The 16,221-nt window shown below is 48.2% G+C and overlaps 1 pseudogene; it reads right to left on the reverse strand.

Annotated features, from left to right (window-relative positions):
- Nucleotides 1–5,924: 5,924 nt before the first annotated feature.
- On the reverse strand, nt 5,925–7,514 carry LOC119053262 (caspase-3-like; annotated as a pseudogene).
- Between the last annotated feature and the right edge of the window lie 8,707 nt (nt 7,515–16,221).

The following is a 16,221-nucleotide window of genomic DNA, read 5'->3' on the forward strand; positions in this document are numbered from 1 at the left end:
CCTGGCCTACAACCCAGGCACGTGTTCTGACTGGGAATCCAACTGGTGACACTGGTTTCCAGGTTGGCACTCAATCCACTGAGCCACACCAGCCAGGGCAGTCGTTTATTTATTTTTTATTGTACTTTTCCCATTACCATTTATCCCCCTTATAGCCTCTTCCATGTGCACCCACCCCCTCCAATGATTATGTTGTTTTACTTCTAACGTTTTATTCAACTCGACCTGGACTTGAAAATTATTTTTATCTTTTTGACTCCTTCTATATCTTTATTTTATTGTATCTCAGAGGCCATTGACGACTCTGGGAATTGGAGTAGCTTTATCTCACAGTAATGCAAACAATTTGTAAATATCCATGAGAACTGTTTTCTGATCTCATGAGAATTCAAAAGTAATATCAATTTGGTTTCTAAGTCCCCCCTTATTAAGCACAAGGTAGAAGATGGTTCTCTTTCTCACCCTCCTCACTTCCTTACGTGCTGGCCAAGTCCTGGGGGGTAGTGACCTTCGCACCTTCGGAACATACTGATGTTCCACACGCACAGCCCAGGAGTCTCTGAGTGAAGGTGTCCACTTACTAGCTAGTGATCCAGAAAACTGCTGACCCTTCCTTGTCCTGTTTTCCTCATTTCCTCATCTGGAAAATGGGGAGAACACTGCTCCCAACCTCCAGAGGCGGCTGGGGAGATGTGATGGAGGAGCCCAGGCAATCACGACCGTTACCGAAAGTTGCGCTCTGGCCTCTGGCAGTTGTGCTCTGGGAACATGGACAGGGCCAGTCCTTTCCTGGACGGACCTGCTGAGTCTCCAGGAGGGTGGGCAGTGTCTTCCATTTTAGACTGCCGACCCCTGTTCAGCAGGGCCCCTGGGAGTCCGGGATGAGGTGTCCCCTTCCAGGGAGGGTGGCTTTGCTCTACCAGGACCGCAACAGTACTGCCACGATGGGACGCAGTTCCTCCCTCAGCCAGGGGTTCGCCAGAGACCCTCCGCCTGCGACCGGGTAAAGGCAGCCCTGCTCACTGACGCTGTGGGCGGTGGGATTCTCGGCCCTCTCACCCAGACCCAGGGTGGGTTGGACCTGCTTCTTTTTCTATCCTATCCCTGAGCTTCCTTTTCACCCTGTAGGTGTCCCTTCAAGAGCGCTGGTTTCAGGTGGGATCTCAGTTCTGCTCGCTCGCCTGCAGAGGTCCATGAACCCTGAGTGCCTTGGACACCCAGCTGGGCAGCACCTCACTGGGCCCCAGCCCCAGCTCCCCCTGCTGTTTTCCTTTGCTCTGAGTCTCCAGGGATTTCCCTCCCTTACCATCAGGCCACCTATGCATTTAAACAATATAACTGAACACTTCTCGTTGCATATTTCCTTCTTTCTCCCAAACGAAAAACTGGCATCCCTGGAGCACAGGGGCTGGGCGTCTGAGAGGCACAGCCAGTAATCCAGGCCCAGGCAGCCGTGGCTCGTGTGATCAGCACCGCAGGCCACAGTGATGGGCCAGCAGGCCCACCCAGCAGCCTGGGTCAATGAGCAGTTAGCAATCCAGACCCAGAAATTCTGCCTCGAGTGTCCCCATTCATTACAAGTGGGAGGAGGCCTCTGTGTCTAAGACACACAACCCAGATCTCATCAATTGAGAGTTTAATAAATTTGATAATATAAATGTATAACTTTTGCCCTGGCCTGTGTGGCTGAGTAGACTGAGTGCCAGCCTGCAAGCCACAGGGTCTTCGATTTGATTCCCTGTCAGGCCATGTGCCCAGTAGGGGGCAGGAGAGAGGCAGCCACACATCGATGTTTCCCTCTCTTTCTCCCTCCTTCCCCTCTCTGTAAAAATAAATAAAATATTTTTAAAATAAAAATAATATAAATGTATAACTTCTTAAAATTGTTTACAATTTGGTTTTTAAATAAACTTATAATAACAAATCTTTATAAAATTTTCACAGATGAGCACACCTTAACACAATGTTACATGCTTCATTTCCTTAGAAAAAATTACAGATACAGTCAAAACCAATACCTGTCACTTCTAAATGCAAGTTTCTTTCTTTGAGTGAAAGAAAGCTCACGTGAAATGTCAGACCGAAAGCCAGTGAGACACATGACGCAGTGAGGGCTCATCGCTTCCCTGAATGAGAGGCCTTGGAGCCTGGCCTCCGGGCCGGGGCGTGCCGCTTCTCTCTGGCATTCTGTCTCCCTCCACACCGAAAGGGAAAACTGGATAATTTCTAAAGTTCTGTGTGTCACGCCCTTTCGTTTCAGAGAATAGTATATAATTATAACAGTATCATTTTCATTTTGAGGCAGGTTAGTAAGAAGCTAGGAAAATCCCTTGGCAAGTGGAATAGGGAAACAGAGAGCTGAACGGACTGGCCAAGCAATTTACAGCCAGATACAGAAGGTTACCAGGGCGGAAAGCCCCAGGTGCCTAGCAGCGGGCAAAGCTGGTGCCAGACCTTGCCCCCAGGGTGGCCTTTTCTCCCCCGACATGTTGCTGGCCTTGGGGTTTACACTCCCCGCCCAGGTGCTGCCCAATCAGTGCAGACCATGACCCTGAAAGGGCATACCTGGAAAAGATGATGAATATCCTATTGAGATCCTCCCAATGACTCCAAGCTTTTAGAATCCTCAAGACTGGTCTGACTGCTGTGGCTCAGTGGGTTGGACCCCATCTCACAAACCAAAAGGTCGCTGGTTCCATTCCCACCCAGTCAGGGCACATGCCTGGGCTGCAGGCCAGGTCCCCAGTTTGGGGTGTGCAAGAGGCAATTAATGGATGTTTCTCCCCCTCTCTCTGTACTTCCCTTCTAAAAATAAAATTAAAATCTTAAAAAAGAACCTTAAGACAAAGGACCCAGGAGCGCCCCTTTGCCTTGGCCCTCCTCCACAGGCCTCTTGGGCTAACTTCCTGAACCTGTCTCCAGTGGCGCATTTTCTCTGACTTCTCAGTGAACCTAAGCATCCCCACCTAGGCCAGTTTCTTTCCTAAAACATTTTTGTGAAAGAGACATTGACTGGTTGCCTCTTGAATGCTTCCAACTGGGGAACTGGCCTGAAACCCAGGCACATGCCCTGACCAAAAATCAAACTGGCAACCTTTCTGTTTGCAGGCCAGCACTCGATGTACTGAGCCACACCAGCCAGGGTGCTTCATGGTTCTATCGCTAGGAAGATGGCATGATTCAAAGTACCAACTGGAGTATTACATTAGATTTAAATGAAGGGAAAATATAGTATCCATTATACTGTATTCCTACCTTTGCATACAAACTAAAAAAAAATCATCCATTTAAAAAAATTATATTATATTCATTATGCTATTACAGTTGTTCTGATTTTTCCCCATTTGCCCCCTTCACCAGCACCCGCCCTCCCTCAGGCGATTCCCCCCCCCCCCACTGTTCATGTCCATGGGTTATGTGTGTAAGTTCTTTGATTACACCATTTCCTATACTGTACTTTATATCCCCATGGCTATTCTGTAACTACCTATTTGTACTTTTTTTAACAAAATATTTTATTTATTTATTTTTAGAGAGATGAGAAGGGAGGGAGAAAGTGAGGGAGAGAAACATGGATGGGGAAGAGATAAATTGACTGGTTGCCTCTCTGCACACCCCCAACCAAGGACCTGGCCCACAACCCAGGCATGTGCCCTGACAAGGAATCAGATCAGCGACCCTTTGGTTCTCAGGCGGGCGCTCAATCCACTGACCCACACCAACCTGGGCCCTATTTGTATTTCTTAACACCCTCACCTCTTCATCCATTCTCCCGCACTTCCCTTTCATGTGGCAACAATCTAATAACTAACTCCTTTTCTCTTGCTGCTTTTAAGAGTCTCTCTTTATCTTTACCCTTTGGCATTTTAATTATGATGTATTTTGGAGTAAGCCTCCTTACATCTATCTTGTTTGAGACTCTCTGTTCTTCCTGGACTCGCATGTCTATTTCCTTCACCAAACTAGGGAAGTTTTCTTTCACTATTTTTTCAGATAGAGTTCCAATTTCTGGCTCTTTCTCTTGTCCTTCCACCACCCGTATGGTGTAAAATACTGGACTTCTTGAAGTTTTCCCAGAGGTTGCTTATATTATTCCCTTTTTTTAATTCTTATTTCTTCTTGTTCTGACTGGTTGTTTTTTGCTTCCTTATGTTCCACGTCATTGTTTGATTCTCGGCTTCATTCATTCTACTGTTGTTTGCCTATAAATTGTTCTTTATTTCATTTAGTGAATCCTTTGTTTCTGACTGGATCTTTTTTATGCTGTTGAGGTCCTCACTAAGTTCCTTGAACATCCTTATAACCAGTGTTTTGAACACTGCATCTGATAGATTGCTTATCTCCATTTCTTTAAATCTTTTTCTGGAGTTTTGATCTGTTTTTTCATATGGGTCATGTTTTTTTGTCTCCTTGTTTTGGCAGGCTCGCTGTGTTTGTTTCTATGTACTGGTTAGAACTGCTATGACTCTGTATCTTGGTAGTGTGGCCTAATGTAGTGGTTTTCCTGTGGGTGTCACCTTGGGGGGTGACAGCTTCCCCTATCACTGAAGTTGGGTACTTGAGTTGCGCCCTTTATGTGGACTGAGTACACCCTCCTCTTGCAGTTGAGCCTTGGTTGCTGTTGGCAGATCAATGAGAGGGATTTACCCAGGCCAGTCAGTTGCAAGGACTGGCTGTGACCACTGACCCCCAACCTCCGCCCTTCATGGAGGATCAGCTGTGCAGGGGCAGGGTGGTGGTGCTCCACTGTGGTCTGTAGCCATCCACTGGGTGCACTGACCCTCGGGTTCCCTGGGTGATTCAGGCCAAGGTCAGCCCCCACCTGTGTTTTGCCCAGAACCACCCTGCCTGAACTATAAGGCAATGTGAGATGGCTGCTAGTTATGCTGGGCTTGGAAATTCCCAGGCAAAGCCAAGCTGTGAGTCTAGGCTGCTGCTGCTAGTTCTAGACCTGGGGCTCACTGAGGCCAGCTGTTGCTTGTTTGAGAGGATTTAGGAAGTGGTACTATATGAGCCAAGACCAGCCATTCATATGGAAATGCAGCTTGGGTGGGACCTTAAGTTGTGTGTGGCAGAGTCTCTGGGGATCTCTAAGGTGGGTCAGACAGTGGTAGCCAGGTTGATGGAGTCTCAGATATGGCACCAGCCAGCCTACTGGCTCTATCGGGGTAGGGTTTGACAAAGGGACAATGGCCTCTGCTTGCCCTTATGCCAGACACTTCAGTTCCTCCCAGTGTGCCCCTGGTGCCTTACAAGCTGCTACCCCGGTGAGTCTGAGTAGGTGAGCCAGTGTGGGAGCTCTTTAAGACAAACCACTTGAGGCTCCAGGAGCTCCAGAAGTTTCTTCCACCAACTCAATCCGCATTGGTGTTTGCCCTCATAAGTTGTGAGGACTTATCTTCCTGGCACTGGAATCCTGGCCTAGGGGGCCTAGTGTGGGTCTGGGACTCCTCGCTCTTAGGATATCCCTCCCGAATTTTTGTCCGCCACATGTGTGTGTGAGACCAGCCTGCACCCATTCTGCAGACCATTCTGCGCCCGCACCCGTGGCCCTCCTGCCAGTCTGGGTGGATGTGGTTTCTTTAATTCCGTGGTGGCCAGTCTTCCATTCAACTCGATTTCTGATGTTTCTGAGTGATGGTTGTTCTATATTTTAGTTGTAATTTTAATGTGGTTGTTTGAAGAGGTGAGCCATGTTGCCTGTGCTGCCATCTTGACCAGAAGTCTATCCATTTCTTTAGTGATAAAAATACATTTATTTTGCCCTGCCCAGGTAACTCAATTGGTTAGAGTGTCATCTTCATACACCGAGTTTGCAGGTTTGATCCCTGGTCAAGGCACATACAGGAATCAGCCAATGAATGCATAAATATGTGGAACAACAAATCAGTGTTTCTCTCTCTGTCTCAACACAAATCCATAAATTAAAAACAATACAGTTCTTTTGGGAGCATAGACATAATATGCAGAATATTTTTCTTTGCATGAAAAGGAAAGTCAGAGGAAAAGGATGCAAATTCTGTTGCTAACTTTTGGTCAACCTGAGTAAGAATATGCATAAGCTCAAGCTTGTGAGCATATGCTTTCAGCACAGCACAAAGTGGATGAACCAACCTTCATCCTTTGAATTTCGTCAGAAAGAAGTCTGCCTCAACTGGTATTTTCTGACATGGCATGTCGCCATGATTACCACTGTTGGTCTCAATACCACGGGCCAGTCCGGTACCTTGGCAGACCTGAATAATGCAAAGGTTGGGTTTTCTAGTTAGATTTCTACAATAAGCTTGAAAAAGCTTGTTAACTTTCTCAGGTCAACATTTGTTCCAAAAGTTGTTCCTTCATCACCATGGCTTAGAAGAATGCAAATAAAACTGCTGCTTTTGCAACGACCTCCTTTGAAAACACTGCACACTTGGGGGGGGATTGGGACAACTGTAATAGAATAACAGTAAAAAAACTTAAAATAAATAAGTAAATACATAAATATTAAAAAGAAGTGCTGCCCTGGCTGGTGTAGCTCAGTGGATTGAGCGTGGGCCTGCAAACCAGAGGATCGCAGTTCGATTCCCAGTCAGGGCACATGCCTGGGTTGCAGGCCAGTTCCCAGCAGGGGATGCACGAGAGGCAACCACACATTGATGTTTCTCTCCCTCTCTCCTTCCCTTCCCTTCTAAAGATAAATAAATAAAATTTTTAAAAAATTTAAAAAAAGAAATGCTACACAGCAATTCCACAATATCTTTGCATGTAAGATCATTTTTATTCCTGAATTTGTATTTCAAGTTCATCAGTGTTGCCCTGAGGTTTGCTGCGTGTATATGTGTACCAGACCAAGATACCATTCCAGTATTTATGAAACTTATTATGGATTATTATATGTAAACTCATTTCAGGATAATCCGTTTTATAATTATTGTCCAAGGATCTCCCTGAGTCCATTGATTTGCTTCCATGTAAGTTTTGTTTCTGAACTTTAAAAAAAATGGCCCTGGCTGGTGTAGCTCAGTGGATTGAGCACAGGCCTGCAAACCACACGATCATGGTTCGATTCCCAGTCAGGGCACATGCCTGGGTTGCAGGCCAGTTCCCAGCAGGGGATTCACGAGAGGCAACCATACATTGATATTTCTCTCCTTCTCTCCTTCCCTTCCCCTCTAAAGATAAATAAATAAAATATTTAAAAAATTATTCTATTGTTGTTCAATTATAGTTCTCTGTATTTTCTCCCCACCCCTCCCCCCAGTTTCTGAATTGTTTATAAAGATTTTATTTTTAGAGAGAGAAAAAAGGAGAAAGACAGGGAGAAAAACATCACTGCATGGTTCCTCTCACACACCCGCAACCAGGAACCCACCCTAAAACTCAGGCATATTCTCTGACTGGGAATCGAACTGATGACCCTTTGGTTCACAGGTCAGCACTCAATCCACTGAACCATACTAGCCAGGGGGTGTTTCTGAATTTTTTATGGCTTTTCAATCCACTGAGTTTTCAGTGTTCTTCACAGATACTTTTATTAACACAGCCCCTCCACACAGCAGACACCCGTTCACCCCCACTTTCCCCCTGCAGAGAGCCAGTTTGCTTTCTGCTGCCAACCCTCAGACCATAATAACCATGAGTTCCGAGGAAGGCCCCGCCCCTGCTAAAAATGTTTAACTTCTTCATAGCCCAAACCAGCAAGCCTGGTCTTTTAAGAAACAAGACAAAAGACAAACTGAGGGAAAATATTTGCAACATACCTAACAGAGGACTAACAGTCCTAGATGTATGAGAATTACAGTCTTTTGGAAAGACATTAACATAGTGGGTTTTTTCATCTGTTTGATAATGTATTGATTTGAGAGAGGGGAGTGGGGGAAAGAGGGGGAAGAGAGAGACATTTGTTCTTTTAAAAAATATTTGTATTTATTTATTTTTAGACAGAGTGGAAGGGAAGGAGAAGGAGAGGGAAACATCAGTATGTAGTTGCCTCTCATGCACCCCCTACTGGAGACCTGGCCCACAACCCAAGCATGTGCTCTGACTGGGAATTGAAGCAGCAACACTTCAGTTCACAGGCCCATGCTCAATCGACTGAGCCACACCAGCCAGGATGAGAGACATTTGTCCTTCCTCTTCTTTATGCATTCATAGGTTTATTCTTGTATGTGCCCTACCAGGAATGGAACCTGCAACCTTGGCATATAAGGATGACACCCCAACCAACTGAGCCATATTGGCAGGGCCACATAGTGTCTATTAACATGTTACTTACCCATAGGTTTTGACCTGGCAATTCCACTTATTGGAAATTATCCTACAGGGAAACTGATGTGTTCAAAGCTGGTGATTGTAGCATTAATGTGATAGCAAAACAGAAAAGAAAGAAAATGTGACAGTACATCAGCTGGAAATTAACTATGTAAATTACAGTACACATGTTCTATCAAATACCAAGCAGCCAGAGAAGAAGTGAGCTAGACCTTTGTGTATGGACATGGAAGGACTTTGAAGATACATGGCTAAGTAAAAGAAAATCACAGTCAAAATGTATAGGTCGTCATGTTTTAAAACTGTGTGAATACCCTGACCTGTGTGGTTGTTGCTTGGGTGTCATCCCACAAAATATAAGGTCGTCACTTCAATTCCTGGACGGGGCGCGTGCCTGGAATGCTCTCGGGTTTTGGATGCTTCGGAGAGGCAACTGATCAATGTTTCTCTCCCTCTCTTTCTCCCTCCCTTCCCCTCTGTAAAAATAAATAAATAAATAAAATAAAATCTTTAAAAAAATAAAAATAAAAGTGTAAGTAACTATATTGCTGATTCCATAGAAAATGTAGTTAGAAGAGAAAATTGTTGACAATGTTGCTTAAAATAATGTTGGTTTGTAAAAATTTTCTATTACGTGCTTTAAAAGTTTGCGGGGTGGTGATGTGAAATGGCATGGCCACTGCGGAAGGCACCTCAGCTGTTTTGTTTGGTTTTTAAGCTACACATCCATCTCCACAGGACCAGCCACTGCTCTCCTGGAACCTATGCCAAAGAAATGGAGACCTGTAATCGCAGGAAACCTGTGCGCCAGTGTTCATGCACGTTATCGGTAGTCGCCTAAAACTGGGAACACGCAACACACTTTCCAGTGGGTGAGTGCTTGAGCGAGCACTGGTTGGCCCGCCACAAGGACCATCGCCAGCCATGCAGAGGAAGAACGTGGATACATGCGACAGTTTGGATGGACCTCAAGAGCATCACATGAATGGGAAAAAGCTCACCCCCACTTACATACTACATAATTCCATTGATGTGTACATAACAATCTTCAAATGAAATGACACAATTATACTGATACTACAACACTAGTTGCCCTGGCTTAGTAAGAGGAGGGGAGAGGCTGTGGCTATGAACTGTCAACCAGAGGGGTCCTCCTGAGAAAACAGGCTGGACATTGATGGTAATGGTGGTCACTCGAATCTACATACTTGATTAAAGTGGACAGAGCTCTGCGTGTGCACACGCTCTCAAACACACACAGATGTAACCTAGAGCAGTCTCAGATGGCACCAGTGCTATTTCCTGGTGTGCAATTGCACTGAATGTTCAAGATACTAACGGTAGTGAACTGCAGGAGGGGCCCCTGGGTGTTGAACGTTTCTATTTAACTTCCTGTGAACTTAATTACCTCAAAATACAATTTCACATCAAAAGTACAGAATCAGGCCTCCGCTGGTGGGGCTCAGTGGATTGAGTGCCAGCCTGCGAACCAAAGTGTTGCTGGTTCCATTCCCAGTCTGGGCACATGCCTGGGTTGAGGGCCAGGGCCCCCGTGGGGGGGGCGGGTACAAGAGAGGCAGCCACACATTGATACTTCTTTCTTTCTCCCTCCCTTCCCCTCTGTCTAAAAATAAATACATAAATAACATTTTTTTAAAGTACGGAAGGGTCCGGTACAGACAGGACTCTTGCTGAGTGGAGACTCCCTGCACTCCCCGCTGGGACATGTAGATGTCCGCTGTCCAGCCAGCCCTCCCCACAGCCCAGGGAAGAGCCCACGAAGGCAGAGCCTACAAGGAGGAGCCTAGAGGGGCGTGCAGGAGGTCTGCCAACGTTGATTGGGCAGAAGTAGTGTCCTTCAGAACTAAGGGGCTGGGCTTCTTCCGGCGGCCTGGGGGCGGGTCTCATCATCAGACAAGCTTGGTCATTGGAGAATCTGTCCGGAAACGGTACCAGAAAAGGGGCGCTGAACGGTGACCGATTGGGCGGAGTTTCCGGTTGGCTTGCGAGATGACCGCAGAGGCGTTCAGGGTGGGGCTCCACAAGGGCGGGGCACAGCTCGGACTCATCAAACTGTACCCATCAAAAATGTACCCATCAAACTGACCTACTCCTCTTTGCCTTGACTATTGTGTTCCAGCACCTCCTGCGTGTGTCTGCACAGTTTTCTGTAAAGCATAGGCTGTGCGCGCACACACACACACACACACACACACACACGAGACTAGTTGGACACAAGACTAGTTGCACCCTCTGGACAGAGTTGAGGCCAGTGCCCCAGGAATGTGTCTGCCCGACTCTCCCCTGGGGAGGTCAAGGTGAGCCCTGCAGAGAGAGGGCTGGTAGGTGTCACGCTGGAGGGTGCAGGTGCATGAGAGCACCTGCAGGGCTTGTTTAAACCCAGGTCAGTGGGCCCACCCCACCTCACTGATCTTGCAGATCTGAGTGGGGCCTGAGAACAGGGGACTCTCACAATCTCCCGTGGTGCCGATGATTCTGGTCCAGGGACCCCACTGTGAGAAGCCCTTCTTTGAAGACCTGGAGCTCCTAGGTGGGTGCCCCCTGCCCTTCTTGGGGCTGGCTGCCCACAGGGTCCCCGCAGGTGTGGGGAATGCTGGGAGGGTGCTAGCCCTGGAGGGATCAGGGGCTTCCTGTTTAGCAGCAGCCACCCGGCCCCGCCCGGGCACACGGGAGGGCCCTGTCCACAGCCCAGCCTGGGAATGGTGTCGGGTTCTGTGCGGGTGCTCAGCAGTTCCCAGACTGCACCTGGTAACATCTGGGCATGTGGGGGAGAGAGGGGCGGAGGTCAGAGTTGTGCCTGGCCCTGGGGATGGAAAGAACTCTCTGATGGGTCAGAGGAAAGACCCAAACCCAGTTCAGGGATGGGAAGGGGACATGGGCCCTGAGGGCAGGAAGATGGACTAGGGGGCCAGAAAGCAGTTTTCTGCCTGGGACGACCCTGACAATGGTCAGGTCAGGGGCGCGGCCCGCCCTCTGGCTGGTGTGAGGCCTCCACCTTTCCTGCCTAACGTCCCTCACCAAGAGGGTCTCCCAGCTCTTGGGTGTCACTGCCCAGCAGCACCATCCACCTTCCTTGGCCAGTCTTTGGGACGGTCAGTGGTCAGCCTGTGTGCGGCTCCATGGTGGCCTGTCGTCTAGTTGGAGCAGCAGGTGAAGTGCATCGCCAGTCCCTGGCCACCACCGTTTGTCCCTGGGATCCCAGCACTCGAGCCTATTCTGGCTCTGGGACAGATGGTGGAGCAACCTTTGGCTTTCGTTTGCCACCCTTCCCCTCCTTGACCCCTTTTCCTTTTGGGTCAGCAGGCTGTACCCTGTGCACGGTTTCAAGCTCTTGCTACCTTAATGATGGAGCCCTGAGTCACATCTTGCCAATATTTTTTCCCCACTTGGTCACTTGTCCCTTGACTTTGTGGTTTGGGGCTTGTGTTTGGTCAGGCAGATGAATTTGGTTTCCATGTCATCAGACCTTCCAGGCTTTTCCTAATGGCTTCTGGGGTTTCTTGTCAGTTTGCTTCAGACCAGAGCCTTCTGCTTTCTAAAAAAATATCATTTATTTATTTTTTAGGCCGAGGGGGATGGAGGGAGAAAAGAGGGAGGAAAACATCAATGTGCGGTTGGCTCTTATGTGCCCCCCACCGGGGACTTGGCCTACAACCCAGGCCTGTGCCCTGACTGGGAATCAAATCAGCTACCCTTTGGTTCGCAGGCCGACACTCAATCCACTGAGCCACACCAGCCAGATCTAGAGCCTTCCTCTTTTCTCTTTTTCTTTCTTTCCTTTCTTTTCTTTCTTTCTTTCTTTCCTTCTTTCTTTCTTTCTTTCTTTCTTTCTTTCTTTCTTTCTTTCTTTCTTTCTTTCTTTCTCTCTCTCTCTCTTTCTTTCTTTCTTTCTTTCTTTCTTTCTTTCTTTCTTTACTTGTGAAGTCCTCACCTGAAGATATGTTTATTGATTTTTTAAAATATATTTTATTCATTATGCCATTATAGTTGTCCCAATTCCCCCCTTCATTCTCCTCCACTCTGCATACCCCCTACTCCACCATTCCCCCCTTTAGTTTATGACCATGTGTCACAAGTTCTTTAGATTCTGTATTTCCCATACTATTCTTGCCCTCCCCCTATTTTCTACCTACCATCTATGCTACTTATTTTCTGTACCTTCTCCCCCCTTCTCCTTCTCCCACTCCCCTGTTGCTAACCCTCCATGTGATCTCCATATCTGTGGTTCCACTCCTGATCTACCTGTTTGCTTAGTTTGCTTTTGTTTTAGGTGTGGTTGTTAATAACTGTGAGTTGGCTGTCCTTTCACTGTTCATATTTTCATCTTCTTTTTCTTTTTTAATTTTTATTTTATTGATTATGCCATTACAGTTGTTCTATTTCCCCCCTTCATTCCCCTCCACCCTGCACCCCCCCACCCCTACCATTCCCCCCCTTTAGTTTATGACCATGTGTCTCAAGTTCTTTGGATTCTGTATTTCCCATACTATTCTTGCCCTACCCCCATCTATTTTCTACCTACTGTCTATGCTACTTATTTTCTGTACCTTCTCCCCGCTTCTCCTCCTCCCACTCCCCTGTTGTTAACCCTCCATGAGATCTTCATTTCTATGGTTCTGCTCCTGATCTAGCTGTCCTCTTAGTTTGCTTTTGTTTTAGGTGTGGTTGTTAATAACTGTGAGTTGGCTGTCCTTTCACTGTTCATCTTTTTTATCTTCTTTTTCTTAGATAAGTCCCTTTAACATTTTATATAATAAGGCCATGGCGATGATGAACTCCTTGAATTTGATCTTATCTGAGAAGCACTTTATCTGCCCTTCCATTCTAAATGAAAGCTTTGCTGGATAGAGCAATCTTGGATGGAGGTCTTTGGATTTCATGACTTGGAATACTTCTTTCCAGCCCCTTCTTGCCTGTAAGGTCTCTTTTGAGAAATCCGCTGACAGTCTGATGGGAACTCCTTTGTAGGTGACTGTTCCCTTATCTCTTGCTGCTTCTAGAATCTCTTTTTCATTTTAATCTTGGCTAATGTACTTATGATGTGCCTTGGTGTGCTCCTTCTTGGGTCCAACTTCTTTGGGACTCTCTGAGCTTCCTGGATTTCCTGGAAGTCTATTTCCTTTGCCAGATTGGAGAAGTTCTCCTTTATTATTTGTTCAAATAAGTTTTCCACTTGTTGCTCTTCGTCTTCCCCTTCCAGTCCCCCTATGATTTGGATGTTGGAACGTTTAAAGATGTCCTGGAGGTTCCTAAGCCTCTCCTCATTTATTTTAAGGTTTTATTCATCTTTAGAGGAGAAGGGAAGGAGAGAGGGAGAGAAACATCAATGTATGGTTGCCTCTCATATGACCCCTGCTGGGAACTGGCCTGCAACCCAGGCATGTGCCCTGACTGGGAATTGAACCTCCATCCTCTGGTTCATAGGCCTGCGCTCAATCCACTGAGCTATACCAGCCAGGGCTGTCCTCTTTTTTTGAATTCTTATTTCATTCTTTTCTGTTTGGTCATTTTTTCTTCCTTCTGGTCCACTCCATTGATTTGAGTCCCAGTTTCCTTTCCATCACTGTTGGTTTCCTGTGCATTTTGCTTCATTTGACTTAGTTTAGTCTTCATTTGTTCCTCTAATTTGTGGCTAAAATCAACCAGGTCTGTGAGCATCCTGATCACCAGTGTTTTGAACTGTACATCTGATAGGTTGGCTCTGTCTTGGTCGCTCAGAATTATTGACTGGGGCTTTGAGCTGTTCCTCTTGAGCAATAATGTTTTGGTCTGTTCCCACCTGTTACATATGAGGGGTGGAGCCTTAGGTGTTCAGCAGGGCCGGGCAACTCAGTCACTGGGTTGTGATACTGAATGTGGGGGCGGGGTCAGAGAGGGGCAGTGGCGGGGTTTTTTTTGTTCTCTCTTGGGTTTTGGTACCCTCTGCTGCTTCCTGCAAGCAAATTGGGCCCTTCTGCTGCTGGTTCCCTGGTGTGTGGGCCTGTGCCCCCTCCAGGACCCTGTGGGTCTCTCCAATGAATTCTCTATGAGCCTGGGAGCCTCTCCTGGCACCTCGACCCCCGAAAGTTTTTTCAATTGGTGCTTTTAGGCTTTAATTCCTAGCACTGGGGCCCTGGTTCGTGTGGTCTGTCTCACTGCTCGTGTTTTGGCCTGGTTTATCTGTGCGCAAATATGTGACGTGGTCAGCCAGCCGCCTTGGGCCATCACTGGGTCCGCCCGTGGCCACCCCACACCTGCGCACCTGTGGGTCCAGCCACTTCCCCCCACCGCCCCCACCACACACCCCCACTCCACCAGCTGCTGACTCCGCCCCCCCTTACTGGTCTGGCTGAATGGTTCATTGTTGTCGGACTCCATATAGTTCAATTTTCTGTGGTTTGGCTGCATTTTTGTTGCTAAAACTTCATTGTTTTTAAACTTGGTTATGCGAGAAGGTACAGTGTTTCCACCTGCACTTCCATCTTGGCTGGATGTCTATTGATTTTTTAAAAGATTTCATTTCTTTTAGAGTGAGGAGAGGGAAGGGAGAAAGAGAGGGGGAGGAACATCGATGTGTGCGAGATACATGGATCAGTTGCCTTTCCCACAACCCAACTGGGGGCGTGGCCCACGACCCAGGCATGTGCCCTGACTGGGAATTGAACTGCCGACCTTTCATTCTCAGGCTGACACTCAATCCACTGAGCCACACCAGCCAGGGCTGTTTATTAAAGAGGCAGAGAGAGAGAATTAGAGAGCGAGAGAGAAACATCGATTGCCGTTCCAGACATGCAGGCACCCATGGGTTGAAACCCGCATATGCTACTACTGGGGACCCAACCTGCAACCTTGGTGAGTGGGCATAATGCTCCAACCAACTAAGCCAACCAGCCGGGGCCCTTCTCCACTTCTCCCACTAGTGTGTTAGTTCCCTGTTGCTGTATAAAAACTGCCCCAAATGTAGCGCCCTGGTGCAACTGACACTTGGGACCTCCCAGGGCAGCTACAGGGCTTGGCTGGAGGTTCTGCCTCAGGATCTTTCACAGGCCACAGACCAGACATCAGCTGGGCTGCAGCCCTCTGCTCTACCTAGTGGGGGAGCTCTCTCCTGGATGTGACAGGGGTCTCAGTGCCCCCCCCCCCCACCGCCCCCGCCATGGGCCTGTCTGTAGGGCTGACAGGCAGGGCTCTCCCAGAGCCAGGGGAGAGGCTGAGCAGCCCCCAGATGGAAGCCAGTCTCTTTATGACTTTATCTCTCAGCGGTGTGCCCTCACCTCTGCCATTTGTTTATGGGTCACACAGGTGAACCCTGAACTCTGCTGGAGGGAACAAGGACACCTGCTAGGGTGAGGGCTGTTCTGTTCATGGCAAATGACAAGGCTCCGAGGAGCATCCTGGCTGCTGCATCTGGGTGTCCAGGGGCAAGGACTCCTGGTGCCTCATGGAACAGGCCCCTCAAGAACAGGTCCCTTGTGGATGTGTGGTGGCGAGTTCTAGCCTCTGCACCAAGACAGGCGGGGCCTGTGTTTGTCAGGCCAGAGTGGCTCTTTGTCTTTAAGCACTGTAAGCACTGTAACCCAATCCCACAAGAAGCCAGAGGAGAGAAGGCTGTGTGTCAGAGCCCCCATGTGCCCATGGCGTGCGCTCTGTGCCCTTTGCGGGGGAGTCTGCAGCCCTGGTGGCAGCCCCAGGCCCAGGGGCAGGAAGCTCCTTCTCTTCACAGCAGCTCTTGCCAGCGCCCTGTCAGTCCCCGCCCAGCAGCTCAGTCTTGCCTGGACACTTCTTCCCCAGGGACACAGGCAGCTGCCCTGCCTGAGGCAGGGGCGACCTCTCCCTGCACACAGGCTTCTCCCCACTGCCCTCCCCTCCAGCCTTCCACCCTGCAGCCTCAAAGTGCGTGGGGGCAGGAAACGGTGAGGCGCAGCCACACCATGGAGGAGCAGGCTGGCAAGCTGCTTTTCTGCAATG

The sequence above is a fragment of the Artibeus jamaicensis genome, unplaced genomic scaffold (assembly GCF_021234435.1).
Source record: "Artibeus jamaicensis isolate MK-2021 breed Jamaican fruit bat unplaced genomic scaffold, CSHL_Jam_final contig_1417, whole genome shotgun sequence".
NCBI classification, from domain to species: Eukaryota; Metazoa; Chordata; class Mammalia; order Chiroptera; family Phyllostomidae; genus Artibeus; species Artibeus jamaicensis.